Source organism: Saccopteryx leptura, chromosome 3, assembly GCF_036850995.1.
Source record: "Saccopteryx leptura isolate mSacLep1 chromosome 3, mSacLep1_pri_phased_curated, whole genome shotgun sequence".
Taxonomy (NCBI): Eukaryota; Metazoa; Chordata; class Mammalia; order Chiroptera; family Emballonuridae; genus Saccopteryx; species Saccopteryx leptura.
Window position 1 is genome coordinate 171,672,065 of NC_089505.1, and position 20,695 is coordinate 171,692,759.

General features: G+C 35.6%; 1 pseudogene; it reads right to left on the minus strand.

The window, feature by feature from the left end:
* The window catches only part of LOC136398362 (guanylate-binding protein 4-like), a 44,353-nt pseudogene extending 24,940 nt beyond the window's left edge, over nt 1-19,413 (minus strand).
* Between the last annotated feature and the right edge of the window lie 1,282 nt (nt 19,414-20,695).

Consider the following 20,695-nt stretch of genomic DNA (forward strand, 5'->3'; position numbering starts at 1 on the left):
GGTCTGCCCATTTCTGCCAGGGTCTCACAGCTGGGCGAGACCCTGCTTCAGTGTTTTCATCAGAGAATTTGAGTGTTTCATGAAATCAACAGACAGAGAGCAGTCAAAGTGCTTTGACTGTCCCCTTATTTTCTCAAAGACAATGCTAACCAACTTTCATGTATTCCCATGTTTTCCCAGCTATGTGGCCATTGGAAAGATTAATTTCTCTGGGTTTCAGTTTGTTCTTCCATAAAATGTCAACACTAAAATGAACAATCTACTGGTCATTAAGATCATTAAGAAGATTAAATATGTGATAAAATTTATAATGCTCTTGAAATCATGTGGTACATACTGAATCCTATGTAAGTATTAATAAATAATTGAGGGTCTAAGACAGCAGAATGGTGAATTCTGAATGATAGCAAAGATTTGGTTTTGAACTGAAACAGTGACACTTCCTTCCCCAGGTGCAAGCCAGTGGGAGGATACATCCCATGTGGAGAATGAGCAGGCAGGAAAGGCCCAGCAGTAACAGCTGAGAGGAGACACTGGTGGAGGGGAGCTGTGTGGGAGGAACGCAGCATAGTTCTTGGAGTCAGAGCACTGATTCCTGGCTAAAGTGTGGTCTCATGGCTTGAGTGTGGGCTTGCCAGGTCGATCACAGCTTGAGTGCAAGGTCACTGGCTTGAGCACAAGTTCAATGACATGATTCCAAGGTTGCTGGCTTGAGCCTGAGGACACTGGCTTGAGCAAGGGGCCACTGGATTGGCTTGCGCACTCTGGTGAAAGCACATATGAGAAACAATCAATGAACTAATGTGAAGCAGCTAAAAGTTAATACTTCTCATCTCTCTCCTCCCCACTCTCTCTTCTCTTCTCTCTAAAATAACTAAATAAATAATAATTCCTGCCTGATTAATTCTTAATTATTCTATAAATTGGTAACACACAGGTTCATTAATTAGAAAGCATTTTTCAGATTAATGTACTGTTTTAACAAAGAGCAAGTTAGGCAGTGTTTTAAAATGTGTCACTATGTTCAGTAAAATGCAAATTACCAAGAAATAATAAGGTGTTTAAAATATTTTTGCCAGAAAATAACATGAATTTGTTTAAGAGACTATCTCTGTCCCCTTTCTCTTCTTTACTACAGGTGATTGGGAGCAGAGCAGGGAGTAGATCATGAGCCTTTTCCTGCTGTGTTATAAGCAGGAGCAATCACAGAATCTGTTTCATGGACTATATAAAATTTGGGGTAGCAATAGATGAGTTACAAAATGTTTTTAAATGTAAGTGTACAGAAATACCCAATTCCAAAGCTAATAACTTTAAATAAACAAATAAAATAAAATAATTTTATTTGAATGTAGTTGGATGGTTTCCAGAGTTTGCTCATCAGGAGAGTCACCTGCAGTGATGGTGAGCATGGGCCCAAGCCCTGGCTTCTCAGCAAATGCAAGAGGATGTTCTGATATGTTCTTCTGTGGACTACACATTACAAACAATGCATGATAAACAAATACTATTAGATCTTATAGTTGTTATCTAACAGTTGTCAGTGAGAGTGAACTATTCTATACAACACAGGTTTGTAATATCTTTGGAATATTAAGGATTGTTAATACAAAAAATAACTAGAGTCAATCTTTTAGGATTTAAATTGTCCATAAATTAAGAATCATCTTTTCTCTCAGTTTCTCAAATGCATGGCATGTGTGGGGGGAGCAGCGACTGTCTGAGGCAAGAGGAGAAATATGGAGGGGGAAGCAACTCCACCAGCTCCTCTGCAATCAGATAGGGTTTACTTCATCAGTCCCAGGAAGGACACCAGCCCCTTTAGGCATTTGATGTAGGATGTGTTCCCCCTGCTCCCACACAGGGCTTGTGGTGCCTTGGGTGGGTGCATGCTCTCTGGTCACCTTGCAGCAGCCTCTGACTCAACAGAGACACTGAACTGCTGTGAGGCTGGACCCAGTACTAGCCTACCACCCCTCTAGGACAGGTCCCTTTCTTTCTGCCTGTCCACTAGCGGCAGCCTGTGCTTGCAGTATGGAAGTGCAGTTGTGCACGTGTGGTTGCTGATGTTTCATGAGGTTGTGCATGGAAGACTAAGTTTAGGAGTGAACTTACATGTCCCGGTGCAGCAGACAAGGGACAAGTTCTCAGCTGTTCCCACTCTTCCCTCACACATCCCTCCTGTGTCTGACTTTTCTGAGTACCGACTGTTCTGTTTAGAACCTGAATATCATGCCAGATATCAGCCTCACAATTGTGGGTTAGATTAATTAGAAACCAAATCAAAAATGGAAGGACATGCACTTTTTTTTTTTTTTTTTGCTGATAGAAAAGGAGGTGATGAGTCAAGGAATTCAGAGGCAGAATTTCCAGAAAGCAAGAATAAAACTGCAGGAGAGCATGGACTGGTCAAGTAAACAAAATGTGGACTTTAGTGATGTACCACATCAATTCTTTAAAGAGAAAACTTTTAAGTAACACAGTGGGTCTCAATTCTGCCTGTAGGGGTGAGAAGGGAGTTGGCACTAAGAAATTGAACCTAGTGAACTGGGCTGTTTTTTATTTTATTTTAAAAAATGTTCATTTTACAATTACAGTTGCCATTTAATATTATAGTAGTTTCAGGTGTACCACATGGTGGTTGGACATTTATATAACTTAAGAAGTGATCCCCTCTACCCTACAGGTCTAGTATACACATGGCAACATACATTATTATAATATTATTATGATATTCCTTATCCTGTACTCAACAACCCTGTGACTGTTCTGTAACTGCCAATTTGTACTTAATCGCTTCTCCTTTTCACCCAGCCCCCAACCTTCCTCCCATCTGGCAACCAGAACCTAGGTTACATCTAAAAGAAGAAATATACTCTGAAACAAAGTTCTTATGTATGATTAAAAAGTTTGGGGGAGAGTTCCTTTCAAGATGACTCCAGTCTATGGGCTGGGCAGAAATGGGTGAAGGTGATGAAAAGGTACTGACTTCAAGTACCATAAAATCAGAACTTTTATGGTCTATATTTTGGTACTGTATTTTATATTTGAAAATTGACAAAAAAGTAGATCATAAAAGTTCTCATAAGAGGAAAAAGTAATTTGTAACTATGTGATGTTGAACAAACTTATTGTAATTATTTTGCAACATATACATATATCAAATCATTATGCTGTATACCTTAAACTAATACAATGTTATATATCAATGATATCTCAATGAAACTAGAAGAAAAGAACAGCCAAGGATTTTAAAATGATTATCTTAAGATATGATCCTAAAACAGTGTTTAATCAAAATTATTGTTAGCACATCAATTACATACTTTAATAAAAATTTTTATATATATATAGATATACATATATAGATATACATATATACATATATATGTATATCTGTGTATATATATAGATATACATATATATGTATATATATATACATATATATAGATAGATAGATATATAGATATATATCTCCCAGGACTAGAAACTTCCTTAGTGAACTTTCCAGAAGAAAAATGCATGTAATCCTACTTGTCCTGGAAGGGCAGGCTGCTCACAGCTCTTATCTTCTCCTTTCCATCTGTTGCTACAATATACTTTACCCAGCCTCTGGCTGTCAGATATTTTTAGACATGACTCAGGCACAAATTTTAAGAGTCTGCAAATTCCAGGAAGCACATGCCAGCTTTCAAGAGGACCTTTGAAGTTTTAACTCTACTTAGATTATGCGGGGAGAAGGCAAGTAATACCACTCATCTTGCTACAGAGAAGATATAAGGAGAAAGTGAGGGGGATAGCAACACACTAATACCTCTCTCCAGTGGAACTTTCTATTACTAATCTTCTCTAATTAGTCTCTTTACCTCCTCTTATATACCCAAACTTGGAAACTCCTGAGATTAAAGCATTCTCCTGATTACAATAGTCTTTTCATCATTATCTGGGTCCAGATTGGCTTTTATTAAAGTTAATTGATACACATAAAATAACAATATGGTTTATATACATTGCTGTCACTCTCTTCCTCTGCATTTTTTTTTCCAGAGCCATTGGTAGCTTTTGGGAGATATTTCCTCCACAGAAAATAAAAGAAACTTCTGGAAAAAAATTACCTTTTCCTTTTTAGTGAGTTGAATCAAAATGTAATGCCTGCAATTTGAAAACATGAGGGGAGCAGGCTGCGAAAATAAAAGTGAGTCTTGGCTGCTTGGATCAGTGTCTTGGGCAGAGCTCCTTTGAAGACGACTACAGTATAGGGCAGGGGTCCCCAAACTTTTTATACAGGGGGCCAGTTCACTGTCCCTCAGACCATTGGAGGGCCGGACTATAAAAAAACTATGAACAAATCCCTATGCACACTGCACATATCTTATTTTAAAGTAAAAAAATACAATATTTAAATAAAATACAATATTTAAAATAAAGAACAAGTAAATTTAAATCAACAAACTGACCAGTATTTCAATGGGAACTATGCTCCTCTCACTGACCACCAATGAAAGAGGTGCCCCTTCCAGAAGTGTGGCAGGGGCCGGATAAATGGCCTCAGGGGGCCGCATGCGGCCTGCGGGCCGTAGTTTGGGGACTCCTGGTATAGGGGAATGGGCAAAAATGGATGAAGGTGATGAAAAGGTACTGACTTCCAGTAGCATAAAAGCAGAACATTTATGATCTAATTTTTGGTACTGTATTATATATTTGAAAGTTGACAAAAAGTAGATTATAAAAGTTCTCATAAAAAGAAAAATTAATCAAAGGAGAAAAAGAATATAGCAAAAGAGAATACAGTTTTAAAGAATAAAATGGCAATAAACAATTACATATCAACAATAACCTTAAATGTAAATGGATTAAATGATCCAATCAAAAGATATAGGGTAGCTGCATGGATAAGAGGACAGGACCCATACATATGCTGTTTACAAGAGACACACCTTAAAACGAAAGATGCACATAGACTGAAGATAAAAGGATGAAAGAAAATATTTCACGCAAATGGAAATGAAAAAAAAGCTGGGGTAGCAACACTTATATCAGACAAAATGGACTTTAAAACAAAGACTATAGTAAGAGATAAAGAAGGTCACTACATAATGATAAAGGGAGCAATCCAACAGGAAGATATAACCATTATAAATGTCTACGCACCTAATATAAGAGCACCTAAATATATAAAGCAGACTTTAATGGATTTAAAGGGCAAGATCAACAGCAATACTATAAAAGTAGGGGTTTTCAATACCCCACTAACATCACTAGTTAGATCCTCAAGAAAGAAAATTAACAAAGTAACAGCAGACTTAAAGGACATACTAGACCAACTCGATTTAATAGATATCTTCAGAACTTTTCACCCTAAAGCAGCAGAATACACATTCTTTTCAAGTGCTCATGGTACATTCTCTAGGATAAACCACATGTTAGGGCACAAAAGAGGTCTCAACATATTTAAGAAGATTGAAATCATATCGAGCACTTTCTCTGATCACAATGGCATGAAACTAAAAATCAACCACAACAGAAAAACTGAAAAACACTCAAACTCTTGGAATCTAAATAGCATGTTATTAAATAATGAATGGGTTAACAATGAGATCAAAGAAGAAATTTAAAAATTCCTAGAAACGAATGATGAGTATACATTAACTCAACATTTAGGGGACACGGCAAAAGCAGTCCTGAGAGGGAAGTTCATAGCATTACAGGCATACCTCAAGAAGCTAGAAAAAGCTCAAATAAACAACTTGACACTGCATCTAAAATAACTAGAAAAAGAACAGCAAGTAACGCCCAGAGCTAATAGAAGGAAAGAAATAATAAAGATCAGAGCAGAATTAAATGACATAGAGGCTAAAGAAACAATACAGAGGATCAATGAAACCAGGAGCTGGTTCTTTGAAAAGGTAAACAAGATCGATGAACCTTTAACCAGACTCACGAAGAAAAAAGAGAGAGGACTGAAATAAATAAAAATAGAAATCAGAGTGGAGAAATAACTGACACAACAGAAATACAAAATATTGTAAGAAAATACTATGAAGAACTGTATGCCAAACAACTAGACAACCTAGATGAAACGGACAAATTCCTTGAAACATATAATCCTCCAAAAATTAATCTGGAAGAATCAGAAAACTTAAACAGATCAATTAGAACAAATAAGATTGAAACAGTTATCAAAAAACTCCCAACAAAGAAAAGTCCTGGGCCTGATCACTTCACAAGTGAATTCTAACAAATATTCAAAGAACTAACTTCTATCCTTCTCAAGCTATTTCAAAAAATTCAAGAGAAAGGAAGACTTCCAAGCTCCTTTTATGAGGTGAGTGTAATTCTGATTCCAAAGCCAGGCAAAGACAACACTATGAAAGAAAATTATAGGCCAATATCTTTGATGAATATAGATGCTAAAATCTTCAACAAAATATTATCAAACCGGATCCAGCAATATATGAAAAAATCATATGCCATAATCAAGTGGGATTTATTCTGGGGATGCAAGGCTGGTACAATATTCACAAATCAATCAATGTGATTCATCACATAAACAAAAGGAAGGAGAAAAACCACACGATAATTTCAATAGATGCAGAAAAAGCATTTGATAAAATCCAGCACCCATTTATGATAAAAACTCTCAGCAAAGTGGGAATACAGGGAACATACTTCAACATAATAAAGGCCATCTATGACAAACCCACAGCCGACATCATACTCAATGGGCAAAAATTAAAAGCAATCCCCTTAAGATCAGGAACAAGGCAGGGGTGTCCCCTTTCACCACTCTTATTCAACATAGTTCTGGAAGTCCGAGCCACAGCAATCAGACAAGAAAAGGAAATAAAAGGCATCCAAATTGGAAAAGAAGAAGTAAAACTATCATTATTTGCAGATGATATGATATTGTATATAGAAAACTCTAAAGTTTCAGTCAAACAACTACTGGACCTGATAAATGAATTCAGCAAGGTGGCAGGATATAAAATTAATACTCAGTAATCAGAGGCATTTTTATACACTAACAATAAACTGTCAGAAAGAGAAATTAAGGAAGCAATCCCCTTTACCATTGCATCCAAAAAAATAAAGTACCTAGGCATAAATTTAACCAGGGAAATTAAAGACTTGTACTTGGAAAATTATAAAACATTGATAAAAGAAATCAGGGAAGATACAAACAAGTGGATGCATATACCGTGCTCCTGGTTAGGAAGAATAAACATCATTAAAATGTCGATATTACCCAAAGCAATTTATAGATTCAGTGCAATACCAATTAAAATACCAATGACTTACTTCAAAGATATATATAGAACACATATTCCAAAAATTTATACGGAACCAGAAGAGAACATGAATAGTCTCAGCAATCTTGAAAAGGAAGAATAAAGTGGGAGATATCACACTTCCAGATATCAAGTTATACTTTAAGACCATTGTACTCAAAACAGCCTGGTACTGGCATAAGAACAGGCATACAGATCAATGGAACAAAACTGAAAACCCAGAAATAAACGCACACTTTTATGGACAACTTCTATTTGACAAAGGAGGTAAGAGCATACATTGGAGTAAAGACAATCTATTCAATAAATGATGTTGAGAAAATTGGACAGCTACCTGCAAAAAAATGAAACTAGACCACCAACTTATACCATTCACAAAAATAAACTCAAAAATGGATAAAAGACTTAAATGTAAGCCATGAAAACCTAAGCTTCTTAGAAGAAAACATAGGCAGTAAGTTTTCTGACATCTCTCACAGCAATATATTTGTTGATTTATCTCCACAGGCAAGTGAAATAAAAGACAGGATAAACAAATTGAACTATATCAAACTAAAAAGATTCTGCACAGCTAAAGACAATAAGAACAGAATAAAAAGACAAACTACACAATGGGACAATATATTTTACAGTACGTCTGATAAGGGGTTAATAACCAAAATTTATAAAGAACTTGTAAAACTCAATACCAGGAATATAAACAATCCAATCCAAAAATGGGCAAAAGAAATGAATAGACACTTCTTCAAAGAGGACATACAGATGGCCAATAGGCATATGAAAAAGGCTCAACATCACTAATCATTAGAGAAATGCAAATTAAAACCACAATGAGATATCACCTCACATCAGTCAGAATGGTGCTCATCAACAAAACAACACAGAATAAGTGCTGGCGAGGATATAGAGAAAAGGGAACCCTCCTGCACTGCTGGTGGGAATGCAGACTGGTGCAGCCACTGTGGAAAACAGTATGGAGATTCCTCAAAAAACTGAAAATCGAACTGCCTTTTGACCCAGCTATCCCACTTTTAGGAATATACCCCAAGAACACCATAGAACTGTTCCAAAAGGAGAAATGCAACCCCATGTTTATGGCAGCATTGTTCACAACAGCAAAGATCTGGAAACTGCCCAAGTGTCTGTCAGTGGACGAGTGGATTAAAAAACTTTGGTACATATATACTATGGAATACTACTCAGCCATAAGAAATGATGACATCGGATCATTTACAACAACATGGGTGGACCTTGATAACATTATACTGAGTGAAATAAGTAAATCAGAAAAAACTAAGAACTATATGATTCCATACATAGGTGGGACATAAAAATGAGACTCAGAGACATGGACAAGAGTGTGGGGGTTACAGGGTGGGGGGGCCAGAGAGGGAGGGGGTTTGGGAGGGTAGAGGCACAAAGTAAACCAGTTAGAAGGTGATAGAAGACAATTTGATTTTGGGTGATGAGAATGCAGCATAATCAAATGTCAAAATAACCTAGAGATGTTTTCTCTGAACATATGTACCCTAATTTATCAATGTCACCCCATTAAAATTAATATAAAAAAGAAGAAAAATTAATTTGTAACTATGTGAGGCAATAGATGTTGAACAAACTTATTGTGGTAATTATTTTGCAATGTGTACATCTATTAAATCATTATGCTGTACACCTTAAACTAATACAGTGTTATATTTCAATGATATCTCAATGAAACTAGAAGAAAAGAACAGCGAAGGAATTTGAAATGGTTACCTTAAGATATGATCCTGAAACAGTATTTAATCAAAATTATTGTTAGCACATCAACTGCATACTGTTATAATATATATATATATATATATATATATATATATATATATATATATATATATGAATTTACACAGACTGTATTTTTCATTCCATAAGACACACTTTCCTCTCCAAAAGTGGAGGGGAAATGCCCGTGCATCCTGTGGAATGAAAAAGATGGTATTTTAGTAAACATTTTAATACCATTTGGTTCAGAATATTTTTTTTCTTATTTTCCTCCTTAAAACCCTAGGTGTGTCTTATGGTCAGGTGCTTCTTATGGAGAGAAAAATACAGTAACGGTAATTACTCAGGTCTAGAAACTTCCTTAGTGATCTTCCCAAGAGAAAAATGTATGTACACCCACCTGGCCTGGAAGCTCTTATTCTCTCCTTTCTTTCTATTGCCACAATGTACTTTACCCAGCCTCTGATTTTAGATATTTTCAGACATGACTTAGGCACAAATCTTAGAGTCTGAAAATTCCAAGATGCACATGCTAGCTTTCAAGAGGACCTTTGAAGTTCTAGCTCTACTTAGGTTATAGAGGGAGAGGGAAAGTAATACCACTCATCTTACTATAGAGAAAGTATACGGAGAAAGCAAGGATGGGGGTTATCGGCACACCACAAATTCTCTCTAGTGGAATGTTCTACTACTAATATTCTCTGGTTAGTCTCTTCACCTCCTCTTTAATATACCTAAACTTAGTGCAAGGCTGGTGGCCGTGGCCATGTAGATTCACATTGAATTCATTCAGGCAGTAAAGGAACTGTGGAGCTGGAGGATGGTGGGCCCTTCCAATTTATTCGTGGCTCATAAAGACAGGCAAGACAAAAGAAGAAAGAAAAGGTCGCACTAAACTGGCAACCTCAAAATTTCAAACCTGGGTCCTCAGAGTCCCAGGCCAACACTCCATCCACTGCACCACTGCTTGGTCAGGCTGTCAATTATATCTTAATTAAAAAAAAGATTACATTCCACCAGGTGTTCTAAAAATTATGAAGTGATTAAACTAGAATCTAAATGTCCTTCAAAAAATAAAATTATAATTGAGCAATTCAAGAACCTCCTTTGCAAATATTTTCTCCAAGTCTGTAGCTTGTTTATTTATACTTTTAAAAGGGTCTTTCACGGACCAAAAGTTTTTAATTTTGATGAAAGCCAATTTATCTGGGTTTTATGTTTCATATTTAAGTCTGTGGTCCAGTTTAAATAGATATTTTTGTATAACATGTGAAACTTCTTTCCAGGTTCATTTTTATACCATGTCCTACAACTGTGATGGGAAACCATTTTATAAAAACTGCCCACTAGGCCTGACCAGGTGGTGGTGCAGTGAATAGAGCATCGGACTGGGATGCGGAAGACCCAGGTTTGAGACCCCGAGGTCGCCAGCTTGAGCATGGGCTCTTCTGGTTTGAGCAAAGCTCAACAGCTTGGACTCAAGGTTGTTGGTTTGAGCAGGGGGCTACTCGGTCTGCTGAAGGCCCACGGTCAAGGCACATATAAGAAAGCAATCAATGAACAATTAAGGTGTCACAATGAAAAACTGATGACTGATGCTTCTCATCTCTCTCCCTTTCTGTCTGTTCCTATCTATACCTCTCTCTGAAAAAAAACCCCAAAACTGCCCACTTCTGCAGTGCTGGTCAACCTGATCCCTCCCGCCCACTAGTGGGCGGTCCAGCTTTCATGGTGTGCCAATCGTGGCCAAGTAGTGGGCGGGAGGGACCAGGTTGACCAGCACTGCAAAAGTGGGCGGTTTTTATAAAAGGTTCGCCATCAGGGTCCTACAGCTACAATAAAATGAAATATTGAGAAAATCTACTTGATTATCCTAAGTCTGTTTTACCTCAAAAACAGGAGCAAACTGAAAGCCAATGGCACATTCATTCCACAGAATCTTGCTATGTTAGAGAAAACAAACTGTCAAACAAACTTAAAGTAACTGCTTGTAAGAAGGATGGCCACAAATATACAAAGAATTTTCCTTTCACAAAGCCTCTGTTTCATTTGGTATCTTAATTATCCATGCAACAGATATCTCCCCAAGAACATCTCCTCTTACTACTTTTAATTCAACTTAGCATGTGCTTTATTTTAAAAATAAAATACCTTTAGATAAAAGAGCAATATTCTTCCACATCTCCTATCCTCTTCCTAGTTATATTGTTCTTTTCTTCTCTCAGGGTACATTCATCAACATGAATTTGATATATGTTTTTCTTGTCTTTTAAAAAATATTGCTGCACATATACTTACATGTTTATGAATATTCTATTGTTAATATTATATTATATATTTTCTGCCACATTTTTTACTCAAATTATATTTTAAGGTTTTGTTTTTGTTTGTTTGTTTCTCTCCCATGTGCATTTAACAGCTGGGCAGCATTGCACCACATGAATATAACATATATCATTCATCCATCCCACTTTCTCCTGAGGGACTTGGGCTATTTCTTTTAATTTTTTTAAATGTTTATTTTATTGGTTTTAGAGCAAGGAAACGAGAGAGCAGGAAAAAGACAGAAACATCTATTCCTGTATGTGCTTTGACCGGGGACCGAACTCACAACCTCTGTACTTCAGGACAATGCTCTAACTAACTGAGCTATCTGGCCAGAGTGGGTTATTTTCTTTTTTCCACATTACAAATAGCACTGCAGACATCCTAGCATATATCTTATGCAAATGAACCACATATTAGTTCCCAAGCACTTTGTTGCACAATATAATTTTATCATCACACAAAGCCTAGAAGAACTGTTGTTTCATTGACAACTTAAATATTAATAATAGTAAAAAATATTTGAAATATGACTGAGTTCACACAACTAATTAGAAGGAATTTGAGATTAAATCTTCATAAATTGTTACTGAAATTGTCTTTTTTTTTGTTCACATACTTGTTTCCTGTCATACCCACCAAAATATAAATCTCACTGTGACAGGGGTCTTGATTTCTGCCAATAGTACTTGATATGTGAATGAATAAATGAATGAATGAACAAATGAATGAGTACAATAGCTCTCTGGTATGTTGCACACCTTAATGAGTGAAATAACTATGACCTGGCCTGGGGTTCCTGAAGGAATTAGTTTTCATTCTAGGCAATTCTATGTTGATAAAAGGCCAGTCAGGCTGTTTTGGGTTTGGCTCTTCATCAGATGTTTATTTGTTCAAACTGGAAATTTGGGGATATGTACTGGGTGAACAAGCTTTGGATTATTTCAGATGACATAGAGAGGACTGGCAGTTTGTAGTTCTGAAAAACAGTCTGGAAAATCCAGTCTGGAAAATTCAGTGGCTTACTATAATATTTTTTGCTCATTTTGTAAACTGGAAAAAGATTACAGCCACAAGTTTTGTAGCACAACGTGCTTTTAAAAATGAGTAATTAAAATAATATGAATTGTTTTAAACCACAAGAATAGCTCTGATTCTGAGAAAAAGTTTAGCAATCCATTGTCTGTAGAGTTGTTGGCAAAAATTTTCTGTTCTTTGATTCTTTGCTGTAAACATCAAACAAGAGAGGAGGAAATTTCCGTGACTACTGTTAACACTCAGGACAGTTATCAACACTGAATTTGTTTGAATAATACATTGTATTCCATAGCATTATTATTCTGAAGCTCCTTGAATAACCCTAAAATTCGCTGAGAATGTTTACTTTTGTTTCTTAATTATCTAGTTAGTTAAAATGTACGAAGAAGCCTCTATTCCCTGTTTATTTTTGTTGTAACAACTTCCTAAAATTCATTAACACACTTTGTGGCCTGAGTGCATTTTGAGTAATTAAACAGCCCAACCTTTGTTTAGAGATGTGGATGTAATATTTTTATGTATCTTAAAATAATCTAACTTGCAAAAAGTTCTTCTCATTTTTTCTAAGAAGTTGTACAAATCTGTGGAAAGAGAGAAAAAGGGAAAGAGAGAGAGAGAGAGAGAGAGAGAGAGAAGGGAGAGGGGTGGAGAAGCATATGGGTACTTCTCCTGTGTGCCCTGGCTGGTAATTGAACCTGGGACTTCCACAGGCTAGGTCCATGCTCTACCACTGAGCAAAACCAGCCAAGGCCTGAATTCCTTTTTTTATTGAGTTATAAACTGACATAGAACATATTATTTTTAGTTATATAGCATCATGATTTGATATTTGTATATTATGAAATAATCACCATATTAAGTCTAGTTAACATTCATCACCATATATAATTACAGAATTTCTTTTCTTGTGATGAGAACTTTAAGATTTACTTTCTTAACAACTTAAAAATATGCAATACCATATAATTTACTATAGTTGCTACGCTGTACATTAAATCTTCATGACTAACTTATTTTATAACTGTAGGTTTGTACCTTTTGACTTCCTTTACCCATTTCCCCTCTCCCCACTCCTGCCTCTGACAACCACCAATCTGTTCTATTTATATATGAGCTTGTCTTTTTTTTTTTTAATTACATATAAGAGGGATCATGGTATTCATCTTTCTCTGTCCTGACATATTTCACTTAGCCTATGCTCTCAAAGTCCAGCTGGTGTTGTTGCAAATGGCAAGATTTATTTCCTTGTCATACCTGAATAATATTTCATTATATATAATGTGACATATGTCATATTTTCTTTATCCATTCAGTTGTCAATAAGCACTTAGATTGTTTTTGTATCCTGGTTATTGTAAATAATACTGCCATGAATGTAAGAGTACATATATCTTTTTGAGTTCGTGTTTTGTTTTCTTTACATCAATATTCAGAATTGGAAATACTGGATCTTATGGTAGTTCTATTTTTAATTTTTGAGGAACATATTATTTTTCTTTTCTTTATTATTTTATTTAGACAATTAATTTTAACAAGGTGACATTGGTCAATGAGAGTACATAGATTTAGAGAAAACATCTCCATATCATTTTGAAATTCGATTATGTTGTATACCCATCAACCAAAGTCAAATCATCCTCCATCATCACCTTTTATTTGTTTCTCTTTATGCCCCTCTCCCTCTCCCCACCTCTCTCCCTTTCTTCCTTTCCCCTCCCCTTGGTAACCAATGCACTCTTATCGATGTCCATTAGTCTCAATTTTGTGTCCCACCTGTGTATGGAATCATACAGTTCTTAGTTTTTTCTGATTTACTTATTTCACTCAGTATAATGTTATCAAGGTCCATCCATGTTGTTGTAAATGATACTATGTCATCATTTCTTATGGCTGAGTAGTACTCCATAGTATATATGTACTACATCTTCTTTATCCAATCATCTATTAAAGGGCATTTCAGCTATTTCCATGTCTTGGCCACCGTGAACAATGCTGTGATGAACATGGGGCTGCATGTGTCTTATGTACCAATGTTTTTGAGTTTTGGGGGTATATACCCAGTAGAGGGATTGCTGGGTCATATGGTAGTTCTATTCTTAATTTTTTGAGGAACCACCATACTTTCTTCCATAATGGTTGTACTACTTTACATTCCCACCAAAAGTGGATGAGGGTTCCTTTTTCTCCACAGCCTCTCAAACACTTGTTATTACCTATCTTGTTGATAATAGCTAATCTAACAGGGGTGAGGTGGTATCTCATTGTAGTTTTGATCTGCATTTCTCTAATAACTAATGAAGAAGAGCATCTTTTCATATATCTGTTGGCCATTTATATTTCTTCCTGGGAGAAGTGTCTGTTCATGTCCTCTTCCCATTTTTTTATTGGATTGTTTGCATGTTTGTTGTTGAGTTTTTTGAGTTCTTTGTATATTTTGGGTATTAGGCCCTTATCTGAGCTGTTGTTTGCAAATATCATCTCCCATTTAGTTGGTTGTTTGTTTGATTTGTTCTCAGTTTCTCTTGCTGTGCAGAAGCTTCTTAGTCTGATGTGGTCCCATTCATTTATCTTTGCCTTTACTTCCCTTGCCTTTGGAGTCAAATTCATAAAATGTTCTTTATGGCCAAGGTCCATGAGTTTAGTACCTGTTTTCTTCTATGTACTTTATTGTTTCAGATTTTATATTTAGGTCTTTGACCCATTTTGAATTAATTTCTGTGCAAAGAGACAAACTATAGTCAAGTTTCATTCTTTTGCATGTGGCTTTCCAGTTTTCCCAGCACCATTTATTGATGAGGCTTTCTTTTCTCCATTGTGTGTTTTTGACCCCTTTGTCATAGATATTTGAACATATATACGTGGTTTTATTTCTGGGCTATCTATTCCTTTCTATTGGTCTGTGTGTCTATTTTTCTGCCAATACCATGCTGTTTTGATTATCATGTCTCTGTAGTATAATTTGAAGTTGGATATTGTAATGCCCCCAACTTTTTTTTTCCTTAGGATTATTTTGGTTATTTGGGTTTTTTTATAGTTCCCTATAATCCCAATGATTTTTTGTTCTATATTTTTTTTAAATGACATTGGAATTTTGATTGGAATTGCATTAAATTTGTATATTGCTTTGAGTAATATGGCCATTTTAGCTATATTTATTCTTCCTATCCAAGAATAAGGAATATTCTTCTATTTCATTGTGTCTTTTTTGATTTCCTTTAAAAATATTTTGTAGTTTTCAGTATATAGGTCCTTTACATTCTTTGTTATATTTATTCCTAGATATTTTTTGTTGTTGTTGCAACTGTAAAAGGTATTATTATTTTTTTTTAGTTTATTTTCTGAAGTTTTATTGTTGGCATATAAGAAAGTAATAGAAATAGACTTCTGTATGTTAATTTTGTATTCTGCGACCTTACTGTATTGGTTTATTGTTTCTAATATCCTTTATGTAGCATCTTTGGGGTTTTCTATATACAGGATCATATCATCTGCAAAAAGTGAAACTTTTACTTCTTCTTTCGCAATATGAATACTTTTTATTTTTTTCTCTTGTCTGATTGCTCTGTCTAGAACTTCCAGCACTATGTTGAATAGGAGTGGAAAGAGTGGACAGCCTTGTCTTGTTCCTGATTTTAGAGGAAAAGTTTTCATTTTTTTGCCATTTAATATGATGTTAACTGATGGTTTGTCATAAATGGCCTTTATATGTTGAGATATTTTCCTTTTATATCCATTTTATTTGGTGTTTTACACATAAAATGATGTATTTTATCAAATGGCTTTTCTGCATCTATTGATAAGGTCATATGGTTTTTGTTCTTTGTTTTGTTGATATGGTGCTTTACATTAACCGTTTTACATATGTTGAACCATCCTTGTGTTTCTGTTGTGAATCTCACTTGATCACGGTGAATTTTTTTTAATGTGTTGTATTATTCGATATGCTAGTATTTTGTTTATGATTGTTGCATCTGTATTCATTAGAGATATTGGTCTGTAGTTTGCTTTTTTTGTGTTGTACTTGCCAGGTTTTCGTATGAGGGTTATGTTGGCATCATAAAGTGTGTTTGGAAGTATTGCTTCTTCTTCAATTTTTTTGAAGACTTTTAGAAGGATAGGAACCAAATCTTCTTTGAATGTTTGGTAGAATTCACTAGTATAGCCATGTGGTCTGGACTTTTATTTTTTGGGAGGTTTTTGATAGTTGTTTCTATTTCCTCCCTGCTTGTGGGTCTGTTCAGGCTTTCTGTTTCTTTATGATTCAATCTAGGAAGATTGCATTATTCTAGGAATTTTTCCATTTCTTCTAAATTGTTAAATTTAATGGCATATAGTTTTTCATAGTATTCGACAACAATCTTTTATATATCTATGATATCTGTCACAATTTCTCCTCTATCATTTTGGATTGTTTATATGAGTCCTTTCTCTTTTTTCCTTAGTGAGTCTTGCCAGGGGTTTGTCAATTATGTTGATCTTTTCAAAGAACTAGTTCCTTATTTTATTAATTTTTTCTATAGTTTTTCTGTTGTCTAATTTATTTCTGCTCTAATTTTTATTATTTCCTTTTTTCTGTTTGTTTTGGGTTGCTTTTGTTCCTTTTATTTTAGTTCCTTAAGATGTGATGTTAAGTTGTTTACTTAGGCTTTCTATTGTTTGTTCATATAAGCCTGTGATGATATGAACTTCCCTCTTATTTCTTTCACTGCATCCCAGAGTAGTGTTGTCATTTTCATTTGTCTGTATATATCTTTAGATCTCTGCTTTTATTTCTTCTTTGACCTAGTTTCAAAGCTCTATGATCAGAGCTTTATGCTTGGTATAATTTTAATCTTTTTGAATTTGTTGATGTTAGTTTTGTGGCCAAACATATGGTCAATTCTTGAGAAATGTTCCATGTACACTGGAGAAATTGTATACTCTGATGTTTTGAGATGAAATGCCCAGTAGATGTTTTATTGTCATATTTAATTGTTCTAGTGTTTTGTTTAAGGTCAATATTTCTTTATTGATTTCCTGTTTGGATGAATGATCTAGAACCATCAGTAGTGTATTGAGGTCTCCAAGTATGATTGTATTTTTGTTGGTTTTAATTTTAGATCAGTTAGTAGATGTTTTATATACTTTGGTGCTCCTTGGTTTGGTGCATTTATATTAAGAAATATTATGTCTTTTTGACTCAATGTCCCTTTTATCATTATGAAATGACCATCTTTTTTTCTGGTTACTTTTTTTTTTCTTGTAGTCAGCATTGTTAGATATGAGTATGGCTACACTTGCTTTTCTTTGGATTTTATTTGCTTGGAGAATCGTTTTCCAACCTTTCACTTTGAATTTGTTTTTATACTTGTAGCTTAGATGTATTTCTTGAAGGCAGCATACAGTTGGGTTTTCTTTTTTGAATCACTCTGCCACTCAGCCTTTTTATTGGTGAGTTCAATTCATTTATATTTAATGTAATGATTGACACTTGAGGGTTTCCTATTACTATTTTATATATTGCTTTCTGATAGCTCTGTTTCTTGTTTTGTTCTTCTCTTTTGTTTTCTGTCATTTGCTTTGGTTTGGTGGTATTCCATACTTCTTTCCTCTGTTTCTTCTTTTTTTTAAGCTATGTGTTTCAGTAGTGGTATTTTCAGGGGTGGTTACCATTAAGTAATTAAAGAATTATATATCATATTCACTGTAGTCCATTATCTCATGAGTACTTCTGCACTCTATCCTCCTTTGCTACTGCTAATCTTTGTCCTCTCCCCTTTTTTGTTTTTGTTGTCAAAGATTATCCTTCTTTGTATTGTGAGTTTATTGGAGCTTTTACTTGTGGTTTTGTTTTGTTTTGTTCTTTGTATTGTGAGTTTATTGGAGCTTTTACTTGTGGTTTTGTTTTGTTTTGTTCTTTGTGTCTGGTCAGATAATCCCCTTTAGTATTTCCTGAAGTGGGGGTTTTCTGGTGATAAATTTCCTTATCTTCTCTAGATCTGTGAATGTTTTTATTTCTACTTCATATTTGAAGGATAGCTTTGATGGATATAATATTTTTGACTAGAAGTTCTTCTCTTTCAGTACTTTAAATATTGGGGTCCACACTCTTCTGGCTTGTAGAATTTCTGCTGAGAAATCTGCTGATAGCTTAATGAGCCTTCCTTTATATGTTGTATTCTTCTTTTCCCAGCTGCCTTGAGGATTTTTTCTTTGGCAGTGATTTGTGATAATTTCATTACAATGTGCCTTTGAGTAGGTCTGTTTGGGTCTCCAATCAGGGCACATACAGGAATAGCTTGATGTTCCTGTATCTCTCTCTCCCCCTTTCTCTCACTAAAATTAACAAACAAAAATTTTAAAAGATTTTAATTCTGATTAGGTTATTTTTTTATTTTTTTCTTATATGTAGAGTGAATTTTATATTTTGTTTGAGAACTCTTCATCTACCCCAAAAGTATAAAGATATTCTTCTATGTTTTTTTAGGAACTTTGTGATACTTGGCTAACATTTAAGACTAGACTATGATTCATCTTAAATTTGTTTCTGCATATGGTGTGAGCTGAGGTGAGGGTGAACATTTTTTCCCTGCACAGTATTGTTCTAACATAAAAGCAGAAAGGCAGAGAGAAAAATAGAGTTCAGTTTTAGGTTTTGTAAGATTACATTAATTGTTCTCAGAGAAATAAAAGTGAATTTATGTAAAGTTTGAGTTAAAACTTTCTTTCTATGACTGTAGAAATTACTCTCAGAACTGTAGGAGGGAAAAAGGAAAGGAAAGTAGAAGAGATAGGGAGGGTAGCCTGTGGATAGGACGATAATTACCTAAAAGAATCTTATAGATGGAAGGTGAAACATACACACATGAATCCATTTTGACAGAGGCAAATACTTCCTCGAGCAGTTTCCCAGAATCCCATTTGTACTCACAGACCATGTAGCTGCTACCCAATCAAGAACTGTGTACTGTTTAGCAGTTCCTCCTTCTTCAAAGATTTGTATGTCAACATAGAGCTCCATGTTTCATAGGACATACTCGAGCTCACTCCATGCTCCCTGGAGCTTTAGCACAAGGGAATGCCCTTTTATTTTTCTTTTCTTTTTTTTTTGTATTTTTCTGAAGGTGGAAATGGGGAGGCAGTCAGACAGACTCCCACATGCGCCCGACCGGGATCCACCCGGCACGCCTACCAGGGGGGAATGCTCTGCCCATCTGGGGTGTTACTCTGTTGCAACCAGAGCCATTCTAGCGCCTGAGGCAGAGGCCAAGGTGCCATCCTTAGCGCCCAGGGTGGCTTTGCTCCGGTGGAGCCTTGGCTGTGGGAAGGGAAGAGAGAGACAGAGAGGAAGGAGAGGGGGAAGGAGAGGAAGGAGAGTTGGAGAGGCAGATGGGTGCTTCTACTGTGTGCTCTGGCCGGGAATCGAACCCGGGAATCCTGCACACCAGGCCGATGCTCTACCACTGAGCCAACCGGCCAGGGTCTAGGAATGCCCTTGTTGATCAAGCTACCCAAAAGAAAATTATTTGGAGCAACCATGACAGATCGAGCAATTCAGTATCATACTATTCATCACCAGAACGCTGCAGCCCTGTGTAAACAGTTTCAACTTGCTCGGGAAGCAGCACAGCAGATTGGGAAATCCTGTCCAAGGAGTCCTATACTACAATCTGCCCCTTCATTTGGAGTTAACCTTCAAGGACCCCTACCAGGACAACTTTGGCAAATGGATGTTACTCATATAACTTCATTTGGCAAACAGTCCTATGTCCAGTGGATACATATTCTGGATTTATAGTAAACTCTGTCAGAACAAGAGAGGCTGCTAAGCATGTTATAGCTCATTGTCTGTATGCATTGTTCTGTTATTGAATTTCCTAAACTGGTTAAACTGACAATGCTCCTGCATATGTAGCAAAAGCATTTACTGTATTTTGTCATTCTTACAATCTTTAAAGTTAAGGTATTATTAAAGTATACCCAGCAAATATTTTAAGGTCAATTTAAAAAAAAATTTTAAAGGGCATAGTCATATCCTGGAACTCCTACGGGTCTACCATATCATGCTTTTTACTTAAAAAAAAAATTAAATTTCTTTTGAATGCTGATGAAGAGGAGACACCAAATCTTTTTCGCCTGCAAACTACTACCTTCTTTATTTGATCCAGCTAATAACACTGTTTTGTCTTTTTCCAAATAGCTCCAGATATATGGAAAAGATTTATATAGGCGGATGGGGATCCTCAAACCCCTCAGCGAGATCTTCTGAGCATGGCTTTTAAGATACCTAGAGGCAGAAAAAG